The sequence below is a fragment of the Lepisosteus platostomus genome, chromosome 16 (assembly GCF_059453375.1).
Source record: "Lepisosteus platostomus isolate fLepPlt1 chromosome 16, fLepPlt1.hap1, whole genome shotgun sequence".
In the NCBI taxonomy this organism is placed as follows: domain Eukaryota; kingdom Metazoa; phylum Chordata; class Actinopteri; order Semionotiformes; family Lepisosteidae; genus Lepisosteus; species Lepisosteus platostomus.
The window spans coordinates 23,484,442-23,497,126 of NC_142626.1; the positions used below are offsets into that span (position 1 = coordinate 23,484,442).

The following is a 12,685-nucleotide window of genomic DNA, read 5'->3' on the forward strand; positions in this document are numbered from 1 at the left end:
ACAGGATGAATAACATCTGGAGTATGTATAAACACGGTAGGAGACATTAGCTCAGTCTAGGAATTACACATCAGGAAGTTCACTGTCAATATCTGATACCTCTGTAGTAGATATTTGGGGAGAAGTCACTTCCTTTCTTTTGACATGCTACCTTTGACTCATTCGTGCTACCCGGAGTACATCTTGATGTGAGAGTACAGCATTCAGAGTACACTGTCAGTCATGATCCAGCTACCCGGCAGTAGTGTTACAATAACACCAGTTCCTGTTCCCAGCCCCTCGATAAACCACAACACCTGTGTTTGGTATCTGCTAGGGTGGTTTGGAGGTTTGTTCCATTAAAGCAAACTCAACTACCTGTACCTCTTCAGGGCTTACTGTTTCTTGGATTTCTATCCAATTCAATAGTGTGGCACCTGAAGGCATCCACGACCTCAAGTTTGGTCTTATATTGTCTGGTTCTAGACAGTACAGTGTTAAGTTCAAGCTGTACTATGGCCTCCTCGGGAACTTGCAGGAAAACTGTTTGATTAGGTAGCTGCATTGTGGTAGCTGTATCATGCCTGTCACAAGTCATAGTGACAGTTAAATGTGGTGTGCTTACCAGCCATTTACTTCCCACCTGCTCTTCATGGGGTTCATTAACCTCCCTCTGCTCGTTAGTAGCTTTACACCCTTCATTGGTGAATCGTTTAGACACAGCCAATGGATAGCTTTGGTAGCCATACCCATCTCAAGATTTGGAACCGAATTCAATCTTGGATTGCCTTCTGGGTGAGCTATGAGCGATGGGGTTAATGTCACATACTCCTCTACTGAGAAGAATGGAATCAAGTGGGTTGGGAATTGTGCCATGGTTAGACTGGCTACAGTGGCACTAAACTCCCTTAACAGGTCTTGTGTCAACATTCTGGCCTGTTGCACACAAGCATAAACCCACTGTATAACACCAACAATCATGTCCACTGGTTGGGGAATAAGGTTTTTTTTGGGAGTTGTCTTTTATCAAAGGAACCCTAAATCAGCCTGCATGGTTTCTCTGTGGCTGCACCACAGAGATGAACAGAGAAATGAGGCCTAATTTGGGAAAGCTCAGAAACACTTAATTCTGCCTTATTAATAAGCCTCGCCGCTACAACGTCATATGACGCATTACACTGCGTCATACTGCATTAGGATGCGAAACGCCCACCGCATGGTACCGTGGTGTACCTCACTCATTTTGAATGGTTGCATCTGTTTGTTCTCCCTGTGTTACTGTTGGATTCCTCCAAGTGCGCTGGTTTCCTCCCTAAGTCCAAAGACAGACTGGTAGTATGTTTGGTGGTAATTGGCTTCTGGGAAAACTGGCCCTGGTGTTAGTGTGCGTGTGTCTGTGCGCACTACTACAGACTGCTGTCCCATCCATCCTGTCTTATACCCATCACCTGCTGGGAGACGCTCGAGCTTCCCCCTGATTCTGTGTTACTATGCCACCCCATTTCCACATTATAGAGAGAAAAGTATAAAACCATGATTTTCCATTCCATAACTATTTGTTCTAATACAGAGTTGAAGTGAGCAGGATTCTAACCTGCCAGTCAATGGGCACAAGGCAGGATACACATTGATTGCACGTAATGTATTTGTGAGGCACAAAGGTAAATAAAATGAGCACAAAAGAGAACCACCTTTGAATCTTGAAAGGCCAGTATTATGTACTGCCTATATTAACATACTGTATGAATGTAAAACCTGGACCAGGACCATACAGACAAAAATGATACAGAAAAAATGGCATAGATAGAGTTAAAAAATGAGAAACACTCCCTGTAGCATGAAGAGAAAGATAAGAAGCCATAAACAGGTGTAATCAAGAATATCTTATGTTACAGTGATAAATTGTTGAAAGTGTTTCAAATGTATCATCTATCATTATAAACAGCAATAAGAATTCAGAGCAGACTGTAAACAACATTGGAGTACTTTTACAATTTTATAAACAAAATGGCACAACAAAGAGTCTAAATAAAATATTGCAAATGCATGATGACAGCATAATAGTATAATAATAACTAATCATAGCAAATATATTCATCATAGAAATGATTTTTATTTGTTTAGCAACATGATTGGTAAAAAAATATCCAGAAATGGAAAAAGAAACATAAGATAAAGAGAACTTACATTAAGAATATTTGAATGATATGAATGCCACTGAATCTGCATCAGAGCATTGTGCAATAGAAGCAATAACATTAACAGAAGCTGAGCCTAAAGCAAAGTTAAATCACAAAGTTTACTTCAAACCTTCAGAACTAAAAAGCCTATTTTTCCCAGATAAAACCAATATTGTAATCAGTATAGAGGAACCAATGTTGTTAAAACGAGAAAACAAAACAGTCATTAAGTGCTGAAGATTAAATGTTTGGACAGAACTTGACTGTAGGGTATTATACAGCAATGCTGAAGTCTGTGAGATCTGTCCGGGATTAACATATAGATGATAAGCCTCATTAGGTCTACACCAATCATGAAAGATTATGAATCTCCTAGATCGTATTCTAATTTGTTTCATTTTCTGATTTTACTTTAGAGAAAAGATTGACATTTTTCTCTCTGTTGATTGGAGCTGTATAAGCTACCCTATCCCACTGGACACCAAAGGAAGTAATTCCATTAAAGCCATAAGTTCCAGTGATGTACCGGAGCTCAGCTCCATGATAAACAGGGTAGAAGTTGAAAAGCGAGCCAGTGGCGGAGCCCACAATGAAGGTACGCCCCATGTTAGTATTGAATACTAACTGGTGGATGTGGGAGCTGTATCGTCCATAAACCTGGATAACAGCCTCATCCATGTACAGCTGGAACCCCTGGACCAGTCCATATGATATGCCATAAACTGGACTCCAGCGTTTTCCATATTTTATTTGGATTCTGAAAAAAATAAAATATATCTCACAGAGATGAAGGATGAAGTTTTTGGGGTACAATTAATTTTGCAAATATAATTTGTAGAAGAAATTAAATTACATTAAAATAAAATCTAAAACATATATACAGTATGTTGTAATAATCTGCACACATGCTGCTGTCAATGAAAGGAATAAATGGTTATAGCCATTTTAATTTATATATATTTAAGTGTTTAATTTATGAATTTCAGCTCCACTATAAGACCTATAATCCTAGATATGTTAAAGTCCTAAATGTCCAATCCTTGCAGTTTTTCTTGGCTCCTGAAATGGAGCAGAAAGCATCATGCAGGTGTCTAGCTGCTTCTGCATACAGACAAATAATATATTAAGGGCTCCCAGTGTGTTTGGGGTCCCTTGCTAATAAAATCCAATATCAATATAAAAACTCCTCTTGTACTTCCAGAGATTTCAATTTTTTACAATATAACAGAACAGTATAATACTATTTATTGTCTTATAGTGACTGAGGAGAGCAGGCTTTCTTCTGAGGATAGTGTAATGGATTATTACACTAAATATCTCTTGATAGGTCGGACCAACCCTGATGTTTAAGTCTTCCCTGCCTGGTTTGGTCCTCTACCCATTCCACCTTCCTGTTTTTTAAACTCTACAGTATAACAGGTTGCTGATACTGTTCGGACAGGGACGTACAGTACTGTATATCAAAGCAGTAAAAATTCAAGGCCTCTAACACAGGAGCAGTCGATAATAGTCTCCCTATTGTGTATCCTACTTATCTTTCTTTGATCTTACTCCATAACTGCTTTTCATTGTCTGATATAGAGACTCTGAAAATGGACTAGACAGCCACATACTGTACACAGTAGAATATAAAGTATTTTTTTTCATCTCTGGAGAGTTTCTACAGAGCCACTAGACGTCTGACTCAAGCACTCCAGATCCCTCTGCTGTGTTACATGACACAAAACCAGGAAAAGCATCAAAACTGTTATGATCAAAACTGTCCCCTTGCAATGAGAAGGATAAACAATCCTGAGAATCCAAGGGAGTGACACCACTCACTTTACCCTGACTTACCTAGTTATTCAAGTGCTGTTGCTCCAAACCTTCAGGAAGGTGATGTGTCCATGTTCATGAGGCCCAGAGGATGAATACGCAGTATGTCCATCGGTACCTACCTCAAAGTCTTGGGACTGAACTGGAAAGAGAATATAAAAGGTTTAGAACAATGTAAAAGATTCATAGCATGTGTATAGAAATACATTAGGAATGGAAAATCTGACTCACAGTAGCAGTGTAGCAATGTCTAATCTACTGGATTCAATTTGTATGCCAAACAATATATTCTTCTAGCTAACCGGTAAGTCTATAAACAAGGCACTTTTATTTTTTAATTCATGTCTCACATAGAGTTATTCTATATTTGTATCATGTAGCCATCCATTTCAGATCTCTATAACAAGAAACACTTTTTCAGTAGCATGTCCATTGCCTTGTCCTTGTGCCTATATAATTATTTTACAAAGTTTTAACCCTGTTTGTTTTTTTAGTGTTACCAGAACCCTACATCTTGTATATTGTGTGTTGTGTTGTGTTGTGTTGTGTTAATGTGAAAAGTAAAATGTTTTTGGTAAAGTATAAGACAAAATGTGACTTTTATTGTGTTGTTTTTAGAGTGACTTTTATTATGTAGGGCACACAAGTGGTAAACAGACCAGATTTTAGGTACTTTCACTAGATTTTAATGCTTGTCTTTTGTCAGAAATAGCTTTTCCTGTTTTCCTCTTTGTAATTCTAAGCCTTAAATCAATTAGTTGAGACAGAGATACAGTAAAAGACTAAGATAACTCCTGTTTATCTCCTTCTAAGATAACCTGAGAATTTCACAAGCTCTGATATTAGATAGTATATCTTCAGATACTGAGACAATACCTCACCTCAATACCTCAAGCTACCATAGGTCAGTTTTTGGTGATGAAACAATTTCTATCTAAGTAATGGGATTTGTACCTGAACAGATGACACCTGCATCTTCGCCATGGTTGCAATTGTGGACTCCAAATCCCTTAGACTGACATGTAATGAGAGATGGCTCATCTCCAGTACATGTTGTATCATCCATCCAGATTGGACCAGTGCCTGGTCCGAAATATGCAGAGCCTGGTGTAGACAGAGGAGCCCCACAGCCCAGTTCCCTGCAGACCACCTGAGCGTCAGCTGTAATCCAACCATCATCACACACTGTGCCCCACTGGTAGCTGTGCAGGACCTCCACTCTCCCAGAGCAGACATCCATCCCATTGACCAGTCTGACACGCCCGGTTCCTGTTGTTCAGTGAAAGAGAAAAGCTGCTTATCATGGTCTAATCAACAGCTCAAACGGGATCCTACATTATATAATAAAACATTAGCAGTTAATTTCTGGAAATGGATTTTGCATAAGTAGGTCCTGTGCTGTATTGTCAATTATAAGGCAGATCATATCTTCTGAATCTAGTTACCACCTACCAAGATTGTCCTTAGAAATCTCTCAGGAATGACTTTCATCCTCCTTCTAACTCATTTCTAAAATAAATGAATTACCATGTAATATGGACTGAAATTAATTATTCAGTATTTGGTTGAACCTCAGCCTAAATATACACAGTACAGTGTTTTAGTTATAGTAGTGTTATAGTGTTATAGCTCCTAGGCATTGTGCTTCCTACTCTGTTCAATTAGGGTTCAGTTTTTAGTTAGTTAAGAAGGCTCAGTATACTGTATATTGCTAAATTGGAGGAGCTGTGTGAATGATGCCCAAATACAGTACATAAATAGCAAGCTAAGAAGGCTGAGATTTTGAGATGTCCAGCTTAATATAGCAGAGGTGTATTCAACAATTCTCTCACTTTATCTCTGAAACTGAAGGATCAACAGTGTAACAAGTGAACATCTTCAAAGCTCCTGAAATTCAGGCCTAAGTTTTTAACATGTAAAATGGGCAGATATTTTGAACACTGAAGAGAGTGGCACTAAACATTTCTGATTTAGTGAATTGATCATCTGACTCAGATAAATGACTCTCCATACTTAGCAGCAATTTAAGAGAACTATTATCTGAAGGTCTTTTGCTGTGTAGCAACAATTATTTCATCCCTGAACAGCTTCCCACAGTGGCATTAAGGTAGCATTGTGCAGTAAAGTGAACTAGGGACTCTAAGGCTTTGTAAATAATGAATATATAATGTTGTATCTTGTTTAATCTTGTGTTTAGTTTAGAATTCCTGTAGATAAACTTTGCCCTTTAAGTTTGTCTCAGTTTACAGTTTCCTAGTTTGAACACACCTCTCATCATAAGGGCTTGCCTTCTTTGGCTCAAGTGTAATGTTCTCCATCTGTATATGTCAGGCTAAAGATCACACTTTTTGCCATGTGATGCAGTATTGTCCAATTAAAACAGTGGTCCCCACTTGCACTCCGTGCGTCCAGGATAAGTACAGGGTTGCTGCAGATCTTACCAGGAATAAGCAGCTCTCTCTTGGCCCTTGTCACTTAAATTCTGAATTTTACAGCACTGCAAAATTACAGAACCAGATTTGGTGTTAAATGGAATTGACTGCATTACAAAATAAACCTTCAATCTCTGCCCAATTGACTGTAGCAACTAAACATTTCTCCTGCTATTTAAACTAAGATTGAGTGAGTAACTTAAGGGAAAGTTTTCTACCTGCACAAATAACTCCTGCATCCTCATGATGGCCACAGTTATTAACTCCATGTTCTTTTGATGGACACTGTAGTAGGGACATCTCATCTCCAGAACAGGCTACATCATCTAGCCAGATTGTTCCATTGCCTTGGCCAAAGAATGCAGACCCAGGGGCTGATATGGCAGTTCCACAGTCCAGTTAATTGCAGACAACTTCAGCATCAATAACAGTCCAGGCGTCGTCACACACAGTTCCCCACTGGTTGTTGTAAAAGACTTCAACCCTTCCCATACAGTGATCAGTTCCATCCACCAGCCTGACATTCTCACTCCCTGCAATCCAAGACAAATTAAATGTATTATTATGGAAAACATAATCATAGCCAACAAGGATACAATGCAATCAAAGTGGCCTGTTGTTTTGGAAAACATGAGTTTTTCTGCTCGGTCATAATGGAATATTAATGCATCTACCCATATCAAAGTCTCAAACTTGATGTAGTTATAACAGAGACCCCTATTTCAGAACCTGATCTTTTTCAACTTGAATTATTTTATATTAAACCCATCTTCTTTAATTTAAGTGCTCACTCTAATCTTACTTGTGTTAAATGGTTAATGATATTTCCCAACCTCAAGCCTCTTTCTGTTTCACAACTTGAGGAGTCCATCAGTCATTTCATTCGTTCTTAATGACATAATGAATGTTGAGAAGGTCTGTCTACCTCACTCTTCTTTTTTAAACCTCAATCCTGGTTTTTAAGATCAGATCAATCTAATCTGCTGCAGGTCCCCAAAGGCAGACTGCATACTATGGGTGACCATGTTTCTCCATCTCTGCTCCTCACATGTGATCATCTCAAGCAGTTTAAATTGAGACCTTTAAAAGATAACTTAAAACTCATCTCAATCAGCAAGCCTAGAACTTCCAGTACTATAAATGAATTCCCTGTTTTTTTCTTCTTAATTTTTAAATTCCTTAATTTCTCTTTTAGTTTTTTGAGATTCATTGTAAATATATAAATTAAATGTGTTATTATTGATACTGTACAGTATGATATAATTGGTATATCGATTATCATTCAGTCAACCCAGGAGACAAGAAAGACATAGAGTGTTTAGTGAGATGCAGACATAAAGCAATGCTATAATGCTGTACACAGCATACAGAACATACCCACCAGTCCGGGAGAGGCAAAACACATATAGTGGTGTGAAAAAGTGTTTGCCCTCTTCCTGATTTCTTATTTTTTTGCATGTTTGTCACACTGAAATGTTTCAGATCATCAAACAAATTGAAATATTAGACAAAGATAACACAAGTAAACACAAAATACAGTTTTTAAATGAAGGTTTTTATTATTAAGGGAAAAAAAATCCAAACCTACATGGCCCTGTGTGAAAAAGTGATTGCCCCCCTTGTTAAAACATAAATCAACTGTGGTTTATCACATCTTTGGAAAGTTCAATTTCTCTAGCCACACCCAGGCCTGATTACTGCCACACCTGTTCTCAATCAAGAAATCACTTAAATAGCCTGACAAAGTGAAGTAGACCAAAAGATCCTCAAAAGCTAGACATCATGCTCTGATCCAAAGAAATTCAGGAACAAATGAGAAACAGAGTAATTGAGATTTATCAGTCTGGAAAAGGTTATAAAGCCATTTCTAAAGCTTTGGGACTCCAGCAAACCACAGTGAGAGCCATTATCCACAAATGGCGAAAACATGGAACAGTGGTGAACCTTCCCAGGAGTGGCCGGCCGACCAAAATTACCCCAAGAGCGCAGCGACGACTCATCCAAGAGGTCAGAAAAAACCCCACAACAACATCCAAAGAACTGCAGGCTTCACTTGCCTCAATTAAGGTCAGTGTTCATGACGCCACCATAAGAAAGAGACTGGGCAAAAATGGCCTGCATGGCAGAGTTCCAAGACGAAAACCACTGCTGAGCAAAAAGAACATAAAGGCTTGTCTCAGTTTTGCCAGAAAACATCTTGATGATCCCCAAGACTTTTGGGAAAATACTCTGTGGACTGACGAGATAAAAGTTGAACTTTTTGGAAGGTGTGTGTCCCATTACATCTGGCGTAAAAGTAACACAGCATTTCAGAAAAGGAACATCATACCAACAGTAAAATATGGTTGTGGTAGTGTGATGGTCTGGGGCTGTTTTGCTGCTTCAGGACCTGGAAGACTTGCTGTGGTAAATGGAACCATGAATTCTGCTGTCTACCAAACAATCCTGAAGGAGAATGTCTGGCCATCTGTTCGTGACCTCAAGCTGAAGCGCACTTAGATTCTGCAGCAGGACAATGATCCAAAACACACCAGCAAGTCCACCTCTGAATGGTTTAAGAAAAACAAAATGAAGACTTTGGAGTGGCCTAGTCAAAGTCCTGACCTGAATCCGATTGAGATGTTGTGGCATGACCTTAAAAAAGCAGTTAAGGCTCGAAAGCCCTCCAATGTGTCTGAATTACAACAATCCTGCAAAGATGAGTGGCCCAAAATTCCTCCACAGCGCTGTAAAAGACTCATTGCCAGTTATCGCAAATGCTTGATTGCAGTTGTTCCTGCTAAGGGTGGCCCAACCAGTTATTAGGTTTAGGGGGCAATCACTTTTTCACACAGGGCCATGTAGGTTTGGATTTTTTTTTCCCTTAATAATAAAAACCTTCATTTAAAAACTGCATTTTGTGTATACTTATGTTATCTTTGTCTAATATTTCAATTTGTTTGATGATCTAAAACATTTCAGTGTGACAAACATGCAAAAAAACAAGAAATCAGGAAGGGGGCAAACACTTTTTCACACCACTGTATATCCACAACAGAAAATAAGGCTGTAACAAGCACCCTTAGCTAAACCCAGTGCCATAGAAGCTGAAAGACAGTAGTGCTGACCATCACACCACTATGAGATTCTGGAACAAGCTACAAAAGCATGTTGCTCGCACTTTGGGAGCTGTCATGAATCTCCCATGGTGTTTTGTACTGCCTTTAGATCATAATTATCTGTTTTTTACAATGTAATCTCCAAAATTGATCACAACAATCCCAAACAGCTATCCCAAAAAGCTGTACTTTCCTTGATTTAAATTATTTTCAAATGCAGCTGATGGTAAGCTGACATTTTTTGTGAATGAATAATTTATTTTCCGAGGCAGGCTGCATGTACAGTATAGCATCAATGAGACTCTTTAATAGCTCATGTTTCACAGATACTTACCTTTATTTTCTGAGGCAACACTACCAAACAAAACACTAAAAACCAAAAAGGCAAGCATGCTGAAAAAGAGAAAATCACATTGTTACTGAGCTCTGCTTTCCTGAATAACAACATTTGTATGTAACTAAGGATCTATATACAGTATATATATATATTTTATATACTATATACTGTATACTGTACATTATATAATGAATCTAAAATGTGTTAATTTTATACAGTACTATATATATATCCACTAACATTACCTCCATTTTGTGATTTAAGAAATGTATCAAATGTAGAAAGTTTTATTGCATAAAATTATTTGTATTAAACAGTATCGGAAAAGGCAGAAGAATTTCAGTTTCTAGAAAAAAATAAAATTCAGAAATCCCCAGGGCCTCATGGAATCTTATTAATTGGATACAAGGAAAAAAGAGATGCTATTCAGACATCAAGGATGAGAAAACGTAACCAAGTAGTTATAGAACAATTAGTCTGACTTCTATTAATGTAAGGTTATTGAAACAATCATTATATCTAAGCTAGAAGATTACCTATATGGAATTAATACCTGAGGGAATAGTAACATGGATTTAGAAAAGGTATTTCTTTCCTGACCAATTTGATCATTTTTTTAACAAAAATTAGCAGCACATGGAGCATACATAAAGTGTTTTTAGATTTTCACAAGGCTTTTGAAATACTGTCTGATAGAATATTAGTTTACAGATTACAGGTGGTGCACATTTAGGGGTTGTGGGATGTGAATTTGTTAATAAATACAAATTATTTAATGACATTTAATCACAATTTTTAATGCTGACAAGTGCACAGTTTTGCAAAAATATAAATATAAATTTAGAAAAGCTGAGTATGAGACGTCTACATCTGAAATGATTTATTTTGATGCATTCTATAATTATCATTTTCTACACAATGTGTGGAATCAATAATGAAGGAAAACTAGGATAATGTTTATAATTTCGATTTCCTTGATACCAAAATATACAGGCAGTCCCTGATATACAGTACACTGGGGTAAGGTATCAGAAAGTCGTGAAGTACAGCGACAAACTGTACAATTTTCAAATAAAATAAAAAAATAATACATAAAAAAGGGTTGTTTCCATTTTAATCTTGGGTCAACTGTGTCAATTTACTTTTGTTTTTTACCTTTTTGTGAGTCGAAGCACTTTAAGTTATTTGAAAAACACTTTAATAAAATTGTATTGTTGTTTTTCTTTCCAATGTATGAAAAGAAGCTAAAATATTTAAGCAATACCCAAAATACATACATTTTAATTTAAATAAAGAACTCCAGAAAGCAGACTTAGACATTAGAATTAAAACAAATATCATGTATGCAATAGAAATATAATGTATTAAATAGAAATTATAATTATACAAAACATAATTAAATATATTCATTTATATCTTAAGACACAATGTGAAGAAATACAGAATGCAGAAATTTAATCTAAAATATTTTCCAAACCCACAGCAATACATGACTGGCATTAATGCTCATATCTTTGTGTAACAAACACTACATAAATGCATTGTTAATAAAAAATAAATTTTTATCTTTAAAAATTTCAGATGAAAATGTCTCAATATACCAGTAAGCACGCCAAATATAGACAGAACTAAATCATGCTTTTTTGTTTAAATCGTGGAACATATACTATATTGTGTTGTTATACAGTAATGTATTATTAGTATTATTTTTAATATACAGTAAATGTGCAATTGAAAGGAATTCAAGTGTCTCGAATGCACAAGGTAATTAATTATATAATTATAATTATGTTATAGAAGACTATATAGAAGAAACACAGGCATGTGTTTTTTTTCCAAAGTACATTATAAATACCCAATTAGTCATGCATAAAATCATCTGACAATCTAATGGTCAAGTGAATATACACTTAGTAATATAAGTACCTTATGAATATTTTTATAAAATCACTATAAGGTTTCTCTATTAATTAAAGTAGCATTGGAATGTTCTCCAGTTCTACATATTATCTTTGAAAGTATGTTGTTTCTGTAGGAGTATACAGTACTTACTTGAGAGCTGTTCAGTGAAGGATCCAGCATGTGCAAACTGATTTCTCTTGGTCTTGCCATATTTATCTGTGTAGAGTGAGCAAATAAGCCAATCACTGTGGTGCACTGGACAGAATCATGCCAAACAGTTATCAAATCTGATAAGTACATAAAAAATAAAAGAACTTTATATGCATTTCTCTGAAACCAGTTTTTCCTGATGGCATGAATAGGTACTAAGTTCAGTTATACTATATACACAGTATAATCAAGAGATTAAAGCTGTGTGAGCACAGTATACAAGGAAGAAGTAAAACAGAGTAAAATAAAAGCCTAATGTCCCCAGTGTTCTGTATTTATTTTTCTTTTCATTAAGAAATTAACCTCTAGCTCTCCCTGTATCACAAATATGAAGCCAAGTGAAAATGTGTTTCCATTTATTTAAACACTGAGCAGCTATTTTCAATAAGTCAACATTTAAATAGACATGAACTATTTTCATGTCTATTTAAATTCAAACTTCAAAATATTTCAAATGCATTCTAAAAGCTGTTTCAAAAGTTGTAATAACATCCAAATACCCCAGAAGATACAGATTCCTATTAAAACCTTTTTTCATTTTTTCCATTTCAATTTTTCTATATTTTAACTTTTTAGGGGTGAATTTGTTTTGAGCCCTAAACATCATTTTATACAATAATTATCTTTATTCTATTTGTTTTCTATCTACTCCCAGTTCACTACTTGCAACACTTGTATAGAGGCATATACTGTACATGGAATGATTATTTCCATTCAAGCTTAAGTTTAAAG

At 36.3% G+C, this 12,685-nt stretch overlaps 1 long non-coding RNA gene across 1 annotated transcript; it reads right to left on the minus strand.

Moving 5' to 3' along the window:
• Positions 1-1,849: 1,849 nt before the first annotated feature.
• Positions 1,850-11,960, minus strand: LOC148647074 (uncharacterized). The gene is made up of 6 exons (XR_015927559.1): positions 11,894-11,960; positions 9,839-9,897; positions 6,625-6,939; positions 4,929-5,243; positions 3,996-4,116; positions 1,850-2,916 (listed from the first exon to the last, which is right to left on the minus strand). It is a non-coding gene; the product is annotated as an uncharacterized LOC148647074 (long non-coding RNA).
• Positions 11,961-12,685: the final 725 nt, after the last annotated feature.